Source organism: Monodelphis domestica, chromosome 8, assembly GCF_027887165.1.
Source record: "Monodelphis domestica isolate mMonDom1 chromosome 8, mMonDom1.pri, whole genome shotgun sequence".
NCBI lineage: Eukaryota > Metazoa > Chordata > Mammalia > Didelphimorphia > Didelphidae > Monodelphis > Monodelphis domestica.
Window position 1 is genome coordinate 173,868,068 of NC_077234.1, and position 14,249 is coordinate 173,882,316.

A 14,249-nucleotide genomic window follows, 5' to 3' on the forward strand; every position below is an offset into this window, starting at 1 on the left:
AGATGAAATATTAACTGGCATCTTTTCAAATACTTCATTGGAAAGATGAGGGAAAAAGTCCAAATGATTTAATTACTATGTTCTAAGTAATATAAGTTGGGACAGACAAAAGCATGATTCTAACTTTAGTCTAATAATTCCAAATGTACCATTATTTCTATTGCATTACTTTGTCTGATACAACTACAAATAAACTTGTTATTTCTAATATACATTTAGTTATATAAACATTTCTATAAAAGCCTTTTTATAATCACAGCAGCCAAGTATTTGGAAGAATATTCATTATTCATAGTTGAACTGCACTGATATTGGAAATAATAATTAACAAATTTACTTCCATAACAAACAATTATGAGAGTATTTTACAGAACTATGATTAATAACATTAATCTGAGGGAACAAAATTTTAAGAATCTCAAGAGAAATAATAAAATAAAGAAGAAAAGAGAGGACCTTGCTAGAACTCAAACTGTGTGGTATAAATTGAGAAATAGAAGAATGAAACAAAGAAAGCATTATATGTTAATTTGATAAATACTATTTAGAAGCAATCTAACATACTATTATCTGGTAAGATTGTTTCATTTAATGTACTTATATGCTAAGTGCCAACTGTCACTTATTAAATACTAGTTGATTTTTTGATAAAAACAAGAATTCTGACTTCCAAATAAAAATTAGGTTCTCTTTTCTCTTCATGAAATAAGAAGTTAGAAAATTTGCTTCTAAAACTACTCCATTTCTCCCTTTCACTTTGATTTTAAAATCCATACCATATCACATGAGGAATTATTCTTAATTTTTTTTTAAAACCCTTACCTTCTGTCTTGGAGTCAATACTGTGTATTGGTTCCAAGGCAGAAGAGCGCTAAGGGCTAGGCAATGGGGGTCAAGTGACTTGCCCAGGGTCACACAGCTGGGAAGTGTCTGAGTCCAAATTTGAACCTAAGACCTCCCATCTCTAGGCCTGGCTCTCAATCCACTGAGCCACCCAGCTACCCCAAGAATTATTCATTTTAAGAGAAGAAATTTAATGTAGGCATGAATATAATTTAAATATGTGTTATTCATTCAATATTTATATTCAACATCTCTGATGGACCTACTTCTCACTGATAACATTATAACTGCTCTTGAAGTTATTCAGCTGGGGTTATATATATATATATATACCTTGAACTCTGCTCAATTTGGGGCCAAGTTTGATACCTTAGTTTTAGTCTGCTAAAGTGGAATGACTAAATCCAGACACCAAATCTAGTTTTAAAAAATAATAGCCGGAAAGAATGTCTTCAAGCCAAGAGGTCTTTGTTGTTGTTCTTGAAACCTGCCTATCTTTTTACTATGGTTAACATCAGCTTCACAATTAGATAATAATTAGCAGTCACTTCATATATAATGCATTATTATGTTCACCTAATAGTGACTGATTATGTATACTATTGGAAAAATTCATGAATGTTATGAAATGGAAATCTAGCTTATGTCCTATGTAGAGAAATAAAAGACTGATTAAATAACAAAAAAAATTTCTATTGAAAATAGATTTGGTTCCAAAGCTCTCAGAACTAAGATAAATGGACTATAGCAGAGGTGTCAGAAACTCTGCTTTGGCTGCTCCCAAGTGTGGTTGAACCATTAGGATATAATTGAGAAATACTTTGAAAAATGTATTAAAAACCTTCTAGAATATAGATAATATTAATATGTAATTTTCTCACTCTATAGGGATACTAATGTGCTGTTTAGAGTCCTTGTTTCTACTGAAGTGTGACACCAATGGACTAAATGGCATTTCAAGGTCCTCTTTACCTTTAATAATTATGTAATTTTATGTAAATGATAATATAACTTATTGTATACTTAGTTCAGAAAACTAAAGCAAATAAATATTTATTTATTTCTACTAAATATTCCCAGACATATGTATGGTTATATGAAAAAGAGTAAGTGCTTAGCCACAATAATCTTATGACAGGAAAAGGAAGAGACAAAAACATGAAAAACTCGTGGAAAGCAAGATAAAGTATTTTAAGGTCTCAAGAGAGGTACAATGTACTATAGATATTCAATAAATGAATGTAAATTCCAGGTAAAATATTAATGGAAGCCTTCATTAGAATGTTGACTTTTGACAATGTACTTGAATGTTCCATTAGGATTCTATCAAGAAGAAATTTGATGCAATTGATTGCAAGAAGTAAGAATAACATGAGCAAAGACACCAAAACGACAGGTTTTTTTAGGGAAGAACAAATAGCCAGAAAATTGGATATGAGGAAGGAAACAATTGAAAAGAAAACTGCAAAGATAATTTTAGAGTAATATTTATTAAGAGCCTTTAATTTCAAACTGGGTTGTTTTTATATTATTTAGCAATCAGTATTGATCTACTAATGGTGCTTTGGTGGGGAAAGACAGTAGCAGAATCAAGTGACATATTAAAGGAATTAATCTGGAAGCAAAGTCCAAACCATTCTGGTCATTGATTATGTGAAAGATTGGAGCACAGATAAAATGCAAATAAATGTTACTCATTGAATTATTGTTCTAGTAGAGAGAGTAGGAGAAAAAAGATATTTTTGAGTTAGAATTGATGAGATTTGGTTACAAACACTTTGATTTGAAGAAAAAGCAATGAGATGAAAATACTATTTCAGTGTGGATGATATTGGTTGAGTGTGATGCCATTAAGATAATGTTAAAATACAATTTTTGAGTGTTGGAGTAGGGATAATGAGTAGAATCTTTGAAATTCAAAGTTAGAAAGGACCACCACAGAGTTCGTAGTACTTTATCTCCTACTAGTGACAGGATATTAGATTTTTACTTTAAAAGAAATAGTAATGATAAACTAAGCACCTAAACGTCTATGCAATCCATCATTAGATGGTTCTTAATATTTGGAAGTTTTTTTTGTTTTTTTTTTCCCCCTGATGTTGGGAGTGGGGACTCCCTTTTCTTTACATTTTAGTTTCATAGTCCAAGTAAAACAACTTTAGATTCTGGTAGTCCTTCAAAAACTTGATGAAAACTACAAGGTCTTTTCTAAGTTTATTCTTTTATTAGCTAAATATAACCAGCTTTTAATTGATTATTTTCTGACATGGTTCCTAATCCAATCACCATTCCAATGACTGTAATTCAATTTTCCATAGATTTATAGTATCTCAGAGTAGGAAGAATCTGTGCTACAAACATGCAATAAGTAGTCTATCCAATCATTGAGAGAAGACTTCCATTAATCGGGAATTCACCTCATCAGGCATACCATGTGGGGTTAGGAAAACTCTAACTATTTGAAAGTAGAGTATGTAGAGAAAACATTAGCTTTTTTAATAAGGCCATTCAAATTATTATGTGTCCACATAAGTTGATTCATCTCATTCCTGATGTGCATTCTTAGAAATCAACACTTTATGACTCTAAGACTAATAAATGAAAAAAATCACTAAATAATAGAGTAAATTATTGACAAATATTTGGAAATTCAGTTTTTGTATGTTTTCTGACCAAATTTAGCTTTGATTCATCTTCTCAGAGTTCTTCTAATTTTAAAAATCTATTGCTTCCCATTATATTATTAGGAGAGTTAAAGAATTATTTCTATAACAAGGATCATGATTATGAGTGCATGCTTCTATCTTACATATACAGGATTTCCCCAACTGTTGCTTGTTAGTTTTAATGAGGTATTTAAACTGTGATCATTAATGATTTTTATACCAATTCATCATCTCAATTAAAATCACATTGAGAATTTTATGGTTCCCTTTCAGTTGCAAAAGTACTGGGTGAAAAGATAGTCCTTGCAATTTAATTTGTCTTATACGAACCTTGTTAAACAATTCTTGTATTTTCAGAAAATTATTATTAAAATAATCCCTCCATACCCCGCCGTGACTTCAGACAGAGACCTATATCCATGTATTTTCATGCTGTTTTCACTGTTGAACCTGTGTGAAACATATTAGCTTAGAAATAACAGTATAGCAAACAAATCAGCATGATTCCCACTTCACTTTCATATTCCTTCTGTAAGAGTCTGACCGAAGTATACAAGAGCTGGAGGATCTTAGTCTACCATGTTGACTTAGCATCCTGTTTATATTAATGATTCTAAATGGTATGTCTTCTGAATTTGTGTAGACAACTTCTGCCAATATATATTTCTAGTATCTAAGAATTACCTTGTAACATTAACTTGATGAATTGGAAAATGTTACCAATGAATCAAAATCACCCAACTTGTGGGGAGGTTTTGGGGAGCAGTTCATAGGAAATTTGAAATTAATTCAGATTGGGAGAGAGGGTGGTATTGAGTCTTGCAGGCAAGAAGGTGCAATGAAAATGCATAACAGATGGAGAGGGTGATAACATTGAATATCTTGCTTCCTAGACATGTTTTCCTCCAAAAAATTGTTGTAGGCTTGACAGCCAAGAATGTTTTAAATGTTGAACTGCAGGCTTAGTCCATCTTTCCTCCAGACTATGGGCTCTTCAAATGGCCATTCAAGTTTTAAAGAAGGAAGACTTGTCAGAGGCCTCTTTAGCTGTCTATGTGGTGATCTGATTTTCAAGAGTTATCTGTTTGAGAGGAAAAAAAGAGCCAGGGTTCAAATGTTCATATGCTATTTTTGGTCCATTGATTTTTACAATTCTTTGTAACTGAATCAAAAAGTTGACGAATGTCATTGCAGACTTCAAATCTGTTTAAAATTAAAATTTACCTTTAATTTGTGCTAATGCATCCTAGCTAGCTTAATAAAGTTCTACTCTGAGGAAAAAAGAAGCTGAAAATATAGGGAAACCTGGTGTCAGTTAAACACATCAAGGCCCAAGACCTTCTATGATATGGGGGAGCATTGGATATTTTTTTCCTTTGTATTTTCTATTTTATGTCTAAAAATAATTTATTTTCTTCTTTCCATCTCCCCATGTTATTGCTTTTTTAAATTTTTTGTTTACTTTTGAAATCTTAGCTCTTAGATAAACATTGACTAATTTGATAGAGCCATCTTTATCTATGTAAATCTTTGCTTCTGCATAAAGTTTATTTCTGCGAAACAAAGCATATACAATTCCAATGTTCAGTATTTTAGTAGAGCATAGTAGGAAAGGAAGTATTTCTTAAAATAAAGGGTTGTATCATGGTTCTGTAACTGATTAGCCATTTGGCCCATTAGACCTGGAACTTGATTCCTAGAAAACAGTTTCTCTTAGAAACTCAGTTTCCTCATCTATAAAAGGGAAGAGGATTGGACTATATGCCCTCAAAGATCCCTTCCAACTCTAAAAATCTGTGATCTATTAATTTTATAGCACTGTGAGAGAAATCTGTAAGGTGACTCAAAACAAAATACATACAGCATGGAATGATGAGTGGATCGAAAACAAGAGTTGAAGTCAAACTGGCTCTGTGATGTCAGTTAACCTTTCAATAGTATAACTATGTAATACCGTAAGTTTCATAATAGGTGCTGACTGCTATTAGTAGAGATAGTTTAGTCATCAGAGTTTCCTATCTTAATAATATTATAGTTCTATGCCAGAAATCTTTAGACTAAAAAAGCTACTGATCCTTGTTTTCAACCATGTTGTATCTTGTGTAACAGGCTACTATAAGTCAAGAACACCTGACTGGGATAAAGTTCTGACTCTGGCAAATACTATGTGACAAAGGGAAAGAGCCACCGAACTGCTCAGGGGTTCCAGCTACTACTACTCACTAAAATGGTAATTACCATAGAAGTTGACAATCTCAATGGAGAGAATTTCATTTGGAGTTCCCTATATTTGGAGATACATCTTATATCCATACATACACACACACACACACACACACACACACACACACACACACACACACACACATTCACATACACACCAGATTATTTTTTTACCTGTTTATACCTCAATCAATTTAACTCTTTCTCTCTCTGTTTAATTTCCCTAGGTTCTATTTAAAGAACCAAAAAACCTCTAGAATGGTGGTGTTCATTGGACAAAGCTCCAGGTAATTTGATTTATGCAGGTGTTTCCATCTGTATCAATTGGAATGAAGTAAAAAAAGAAGAAGAACGAGATGAGTTCCAGGCATAATAAAGAAATATGAAATGTAGAGTGGCATAGAGAAGTGTCATATTTATTATCTTTAGTGTCCTGGGCAAGTTCTGAACTGCCTGCTCTAAGTTAAAACTGCACATTGGGCACATTAGATTTCCTGAGACTACTGATTCAATTATTTCTCCATGTTGTCCTCTATCTCTGACAGTTTTTTTCTCCAAAGTTTCCCCTCCTTTTTCTTCCTTTTCTACATTCAAGTAACATTCTTGTGCAAGGGGGCAATCTTTTGGGGCTTTCTTCTATAAATAGCAGACCTTTATCCTTTGCATTTTGGGTGCTGTAAGTCATATAGGACACTATTCTAAATGGATCATCTTATAGTTTCTACTTATTTTATGTGTTTAGGCAGGTAAGGAAATTCCTAGATTTGTTACCCATCTATAATGATAGTCTTATGCTACTATTTTGGGCACTGGTAGTTTAAGCAACTTGCTTGCTTTTACCCAATTAGAATGAGTTAGAGATAGGACTTGAATCCAGGCATTTTAGACTCATGCAGCCCTTCTTTCAATTTCACTATATCCTCCCATTCACTCGAATATCCCTCTGCCTCCATCTTTCTCCATTCATCCTAACCTCTTTCCTGCTACTCAGCTTCCTACTTTGCTTCTCCCTTTCTTCTCCACCCCTCCTCTCTCACTCACTATCAGTTTCCTACTCCAATCACAGGTAACTAGATTTCTTGTGATTACAATAATGGAGTCCAAACTCTAGCAAGTCATCATAATTTAGGAAGACTTTAAAATATAGTCCAATGATGGGTAGCCCTATTTTCTGAGAATCAGCCTAGATAATTTCTCATCTAGATAATCTCATTCATACAGTGAGTCTCATCACTATATTGGGAATCACACAAGTTGATTAAATTTAATATTAGGAAATATACCAAGGCCAAATAACAATCCCTGGAACTATTGAAATAACTTGTACTCACAAGCATATATCATGCATGACACTTACTCTTCATAATATATCAATATGTTGATGCTTGGGTATCTGTTATGTTATCAATATGAATTCTTTATCCATTGTTGAAGACAGAAACTGTTCATGTCTTCTTGTTCTGTGTAACTATTCCATCATGTTTCTGTAAATTTTCTACCTAAAAAACATAGCTAAGGTACTGAGGATTCAACAATTCCTTTATATACTCACTCACTCCAAAAATTAATCTCTTTTAAAATATATTGCATGTTTATAAATATATGCATATTTACACATAATTTGAGTAGTATTCAAATATGTAACAGAAAACATATCCTATTGCTCTGAAGATATGAAAAAATGCATCATCTCTTTCCAAATGTCAATATAAAAATCAATTCTCACTTAAATGCCTTGAATTTTTCAATTTAGAAATGAACTTCATAGGATCTTACATACCAGCTATTATGGTGCTCTTAAATATGTCGATAATAGAGTTTATGCTTCTTGTGTAATAGTGTATAGATTGTATTTTGTTATATTCATTATACAAATTGAAATGAATAATAATTTGCAGTTTAACATCCCATGAATATTTTTTTAGTATTCTCCAGTAGTTAATATGCTAACCAACTCTACTGAAAGGCATACAGATGTGGCAGGAGTCTATCTAGAGACTTTAATTATCACCTTGTCAAATTCAAATTATTATCTTGTGAGTTCATTTCCATAAAGTATCCCCTTTACTGTTAGATGATTTAACATGTGTCTACTTTTTCTTTATCTTATTTGTATCTATCTGGAGGCTCTAAGTGTTTCAAAAGTTGATAGCTTTCTGTCAGATCATGATGTTTATCATTACTAATTTCATAAAAAGGCTTTGTAAAAATATACTATTTTGGCCAAAGATGCCATGTAAAATATGAAAAAGAGTTGTTTTGTCCCAACAATAAATCTTGAATAAAAACTAAATAACCAGAGCTGTATCTGGTCCTATTCTCCTGGGTCAGGTTACATAATGATTGTATGTTTAAGGTCTAATTGTATCCAAGTCTAGTTAGAATGAGCTGTTCAAACTCTCCATCAAATTTATTGATGCAGCAGAGTTATAATTTCATTTATATCATTATAGGCTTTTCTGGTTATTCTTACTGACCTTACTACCCTACTACATACAAGACAACAGCCACTTACAGGACCTCTGTCAAAAAATTCTATATAATCCTATGACTTTAGTTATTTTGGATCATTCTGAATACATACCTGTTCTGTGGCTGGGCATGCCATTAAACCACTTTGACCCATCCTAATATTGTTGAGTGCCATTTCCTTAAATTTCAACTTTTTTTCTAAATCTTTTCCACCTACAGAACAAAAATAAAAGGCTGTGATAATGGTTTTCTAGGTCAAACTGGAAAAAGCTAGTTCTCCCTACTAAATAATTTCAATGGTCAGAAGAAATAGCAGGATGTCAACCTTAAGAAATGGACAAGCAGTGCTATTAAAACTGAGAAAGATGCTGGGAAAGGATGTGAGAATGAAGACTTAAAAAACAGTGAAGTTTTTTTTTATTACCTACTTGAAGCCAATAGACTAGGCAGTGGGATAGGAAAGGAAATAAAATATAATTTAAAAAGAAAAGGTCAAGAAAAACAAAGTCCTCAGTACCTCTCCACTATGATTAATGCATCACAAGTGGGAAAATCAATCTGTTAGATAAATTCACTGATTTTATTAATTTATAACATATCTTCAGGTTATGAATGTTACAGAAAATAGTTTAGCTATTTAAAAGAAAGAGGACATTTAACTGTAAGATGAATGGTATGATATTCTCTCTTCCTTCTCCATCCTAAATCCTGTACATCATTTCATACTCAACCAAAATGTCACCTCTAGAAAGAATGTTTCTCTAGACATTTCCTACATACAAGCCCCACAATTTATAACTAGAGCTCACGATCTAGTTCTACTATTCCATATTGTTTTTTGTATACTGATTATACAGTATTAAATCTTTACATATGTATTATAACTTATGAAGACTGAGTACAAGGACTGTCTGCATATTCTTCAATGTATGGGTACTATTAATATAACAGAGATTCTTTTGGTTATGGAACGAATGAATGATATCCATTATTCACTAACAATTTAATAGTGCTTGAGGTTTTATTTTGTTCCATGATTTCAATAGTTCACAAAATTCTAATGACAATAATGTAACCTAATGCAAAGAAATCTATAACCATAACTATTTATAAATGGTAAAATTAAAATATTGTAATAATAATCAATAAGAAGATTATTTGGCAGAGCTAATAAACAAATACAAACTTTCTCCATGTCTCTTTAGTAGCTCAAAAAACTAGCTGATTTTTTGTACTGAGTAATAAAAATGAGTGCAGTTAAAACATTACTAACTAGATAATGAACAGAACAATAATAAGGAATTCTTATCCTTATGCCAACAACATTTGGCAATTATTGCAGCAGCATAAAGGATAGTTTGACTTTGAATATACTTGGCTCAATAAATGCTAGTTCCAGCACATACCAAGAGGATGGGGAAGATAGTGAAGAGTTAGCTATTCAAGGGCACAGGAACTTAGAGCAACAATATTGTTGTGGACAAGAAAGATGTCATACTAAAGGTCTCAGGTGGACAAAGTACAATGAGACACTGGGTTAAAGGGTATTATTCACCAGAACACCAAGAAGATGGAATATATTGCCTAGGGAGGAAGTCTACCATAATAATCCAAGTGAGCACTCTGGAACAAGGGTCTGGTTGACCAGATATACTGAAGGCTTTCACAATAGCTATTAAAGTAAAGAGGGAGATGTTATGATGGTGAGCAATTGAAGAAAATAAAGAGATTATCAGAAAAGAATTACTCCTAGGCAATGAAGGAAAAGGCAGGAATGTGCTAAATTTGATGAAGAAAGTTGGTAAGCAATAAGCATTAACATAATCTAAGCAAAAATATTGAATTAAATTTATTCTTTAATGATCCTAATTATTTTCATTTCATTTAAAATGATCTTTTTAAAAGAAAAATTAAATAATCAAATAAAATAATAAATGATGAAAGCTTATCCTGGTTTAAAGTAAGAACTTTTTTCTTCAAAACATATAGTACCAAGCTTTGGGCAGTTTGAATATTTCTTCCATATACAAGCTAAAATCTCCTTTTTTTTAGCATTGTATGTGTGTGTGTGTGTGTGTGTCTATGGATGCATATGTATATGTATCAGTTGGAGTTACTGCACAATAAAGAAAGAAAGGGAAAAAAAGATTTACTTTTCCAAATATTACCAGGCTAGTAATAAAAGAGAAAAATCAAGAGTTGAGGCTTTGCTGATTCTCTATTTATGTCTAGCACAGCTGTATTTTTCCCTACAATAAAGTCACAAGAAAGCAAAATGTCAACCTTTACATTTTATTTCCTGCCTTTTGAATAGTCATGACATTTTGTAAGCATATTTATTTGCATTCTGTCCCCTTCCTTTTAAAGCAATTGTCCACCTCATCCAAGTGAAGTTGAATTAGTTGCTATGTAATTTTCTTTCCAGGCTGGTGCAGAAATAATGAACTCTCTGGTTCCTTATGAGAGCCATACTTTGTAGGTACAGGAGTTAATTTTATCACCATGGTCACAAAGGCTAATATTCTGAACAAGAAGTCTGCCAACTGGCCATGATGTTTATCGGTTCCAGATTTTAAGTTTATAACAGGTGAGCTATTTTTTTTTTCACTTTGAAATCAAGAAAGCATGAACTCTATTGCAAACAGATAAGTATTTTTTCAAATAAGGGTCTCATGTTTATGATACCAAATTTCAATTTCAATGACCTTTTGAGGAACTGGTAAATCAGTTCTTTTCTTAAATCTTATTGCACTGTCTTCATATTTCATCTGTTTTGTTTCAATCACTTTTTCATCCTCTGTTCTATATACCTTCCATTCCTTTATTCTTTTCCTCCATGCCTTCTTTAACTATATTTTTGTTTGCCAAACAGATTAAAGGGAACTAAAAGTTGAGCAGAAGACATAAACATGATCATTGATTTCCAAGTCAAGTTTTCTAACTGATTTTATTTCAGTGTTGTTTACGTTAAAGAAGATTATAATTTATTTGCTTACTATAAAATTTTTTCAAGTAGTTTTCATTGAGGCCTTATCTTTATAAAGCAATAGAGAGATTTCTGAGTTAACATGGCTGCAGTCTAGAAGTCTAGAAGCAGGATTCTTTCTCTCCTCACCACCTACCGATATAGACTACCTCAAAAGTAAACAAAAAAAAACAAACAAACAAAAAAACTAATTCAGATGAACAAAGGGAATTGACAGTAGGGTGCAGATGTGAGATTTGGGCATTTCCACACTATTTCCACACACTAAACAGCTCCCACCAAAATTCAAGCTGACCAATCCTTCCCCCCAACCCCACTATGGAGCCAGGGTCAGAGCCAGCATGCAAGAATCAGCAGGGTAGCAAGGGGCACCTCTAGATCCTTGGCAGCTGACTAAAACCACCAGGTACTTACCCCTGAGATCAGCTATACCTTACAACCCAGCAGGCTGAAAAGCATGGACCTTGGGCTCAGAGATAGCACAGAGAGGGATGGCACATAGTAGAAGCAGTGGATACATCAGAGTTGGCTTAGGCAAAACCACTCTCCTTAGCTCCATACACAGAGAGCCTGCTCTTCTCACTCAGACTCCTGATTGGAAAGGGAAGGGAAAAAACAGCATAGTGATGGCAAACAATGACCAGAAAAATACAACTTCCAACCACCAAGAAGATAAAGAAGGTTTTGACCCTGAATAATTTTTATGGAGGAAAATCCAGAGTACAAAGGAAATAGCAGAGGACAACAAACAATTAAATGCATGCAAACCTTCAAAAAAAACCTGGGAAACTGGCCAAAAACTCGTGAAGAATTTAAATATAAGATTCTGAGAAAAATGGAGTTTTGTCAAGAAAAGTTGGAAATAGAACAAAAAGAAAATGCCAGTGTAAAAGACAGGAACTCCCAATTAGAGAAAGAATCCCAGAAATCAAATGAAATTATGAATAAATTAGAGAATACAATTAAACAGTTGGAAGCCATGAAAAGCAGGATAGAGCAAACTGAAAAGGAAAATCAAAAGATTATAGTGGAAAGCTAAAAGATTATAAGGGAACAACAGTCTTTAAAGACCAGAATTGGACAGTTGGAAGCCAATGATCTTGCAAAACAGCAAGAATTAGTAAAGCAAAGTCAAAAGACTGACAAAATAGAAGGAAACATAAAATATCTCACTGATCATGAAAACCAGTCTAGAAGAGACAATTTGAGAATCATTGATATACCTGAAAACCCAGAAATAAACAGAAATATTGATATCATACAAGAAAGTAACCAAAAAATACTACCCTGATATTCCTGAACAAGTGGGCAAAATAGACATTAAAAGAATTCATAGAACACCCTCTACTCTAAATCCTCAAAAGACAATTTCCAGGAATGTAATTGCCAAATTCAAGAGCTTCCAAGATAAGAAGAAATTTTTACAAGAAGCCAGAAAGAGACAATTCAGATATCAAGGAGCACCAAACAGGATTACACGAAATCTGGCAGCTTCCACATTAAAGGATGATAAGACTAGGAATATGATATTCAGAGAGGCAAGAGATTAGGTCTTCAACCAAAGATCACCTAACCATCTAAACTGACTATATACTTCCAGAGGAAAGAATGGACATTCAACAAAATAGAGGATTTTCAAGTATTTGTAAAGAAAAGAGCAAAACTAAGTGGAAAGTTCGCTATCCAAACACAAAAATCAAGAGAAACATGGCAAGGTAAATAAAAAGAGAGGGGGGGAAATATTTTTATTCAAATTTTCTTCTTTAAAGGCTTCAATAAGATAAAATTGTTTATATTAATATAGAGAAAAATATTATTTGTAACTCTCAAAAATTATATCCATGGGGCAGCTGGGTAGCTCAGTGTACTGAGAACCAGACCTAGAGATGGGAGGTCCTAGGTCCAAATCTGGCATCAGACACTTCCCAGCTGTGTGACCCTGGGCAAGTCACTTAACTCCCATTGCCTAGCCCTTACCACTCTTCTGCCTTGGAACCAATGCACATTATTGATTCTAAGATGGAAGGTAAGGATTTAAAAAATATATATCCACTATTATAGTAATTAAAAGAATAATTAATAGGTAGAGATTGGGGTAATAAGTGATCTAAGATCATATATAAAAAAAGAAAAGGGGGAGGGGAATAGAAGATGGCACCAAGAGAAATTTGAAGGAATAAGATAAATAGGACAATCTATATCACACAAACAGGCTCATGGGAAGGGGAGGGGAAGACTATTGTTATAAAAAGGAGATCAAGAGAAGGCTAATAGGCAATACTTAAACCTTACTCTCAGTGGAATCAATTCTGAAAGGGAAGAGCATCTAGATCCCTTGGGGTATCAAATTCAATCTTACACTACAGGGAAAGTGAGAAGGGAAAAACTAACGCAGGGTGTGAGTGGACTGGGGAGTACAAAAAGGGAGGGAAAGAGAGGGTGGAGGGAATTTAATAGATCCTAAATATAAGAAAAAAATGAATAAAAAGGGAGGGGGCAGAAAAGGAATTAATGTAGGGGTGGGGATTAGTTGGACTGATTAATAGCAAAACAATGGTTTAAAAGTAAATAGAAAAGAAGAAAGGGCAGAAGTAGGGAAGTTTATCAAAATTTTTGAGAATACAGAGGTGGCAATCATAACTTTGAATGTGAATGGGATGAACACATCCATAAAATGAAAGCAAATAGCAGAGTGGATTAGAAAACAGAAACCTACCATATGTTGTCTGCAAGAAACACATATGAGGCAGGTAGACACATACAGAGTGAGGGTCAAAGGCTGGAGCAAAATTAATTGGGCTTCAAATGAGAAAATGAAGTATGGATTTGCAATCATGATATCTGACAAAGTCAAAGTAAAAATAGATCTGATTAAAAGAGATAGGGAAGGCAATTACATCCTAATAAAAGGAAGTATAGACAATGTGGAAAATCAGTACTCAACATGTTTACACCAAATGGAATAGCATCCAAATTTCTAAAGAAGAGACTAGTGGAGTTGGAGGAGGAAATCATAAAACTGTAATAGTGGGAGACCTGAACCTTCCTCTATCAGATCT

The 14,249-nt window shown here is 33.2% G+C and overlaps 1 long non-coding RNA gene across 1 annotated transcript; it reads left to right on the plus strand.

Annotated features, from left to right (window-relative positions):
- The first annotated feature begins 1,729 nt into the window (after positions 1–1,729).
- LOC103098701 (uncharacterized) lies at positions 1,730–9,433 on the plus strand. The gene is made up of 3 exons (XR_471377.3): positions 1,730–1,804; positions 5,619–5,739; positions 5,960–9,433. It is a non-coding gene; the product is annotated as an uncharacterized LOC103098701 (long non-coding RNA).
- Positions 9,434–14,249: the final 4,816 nt, after the last annotated feature.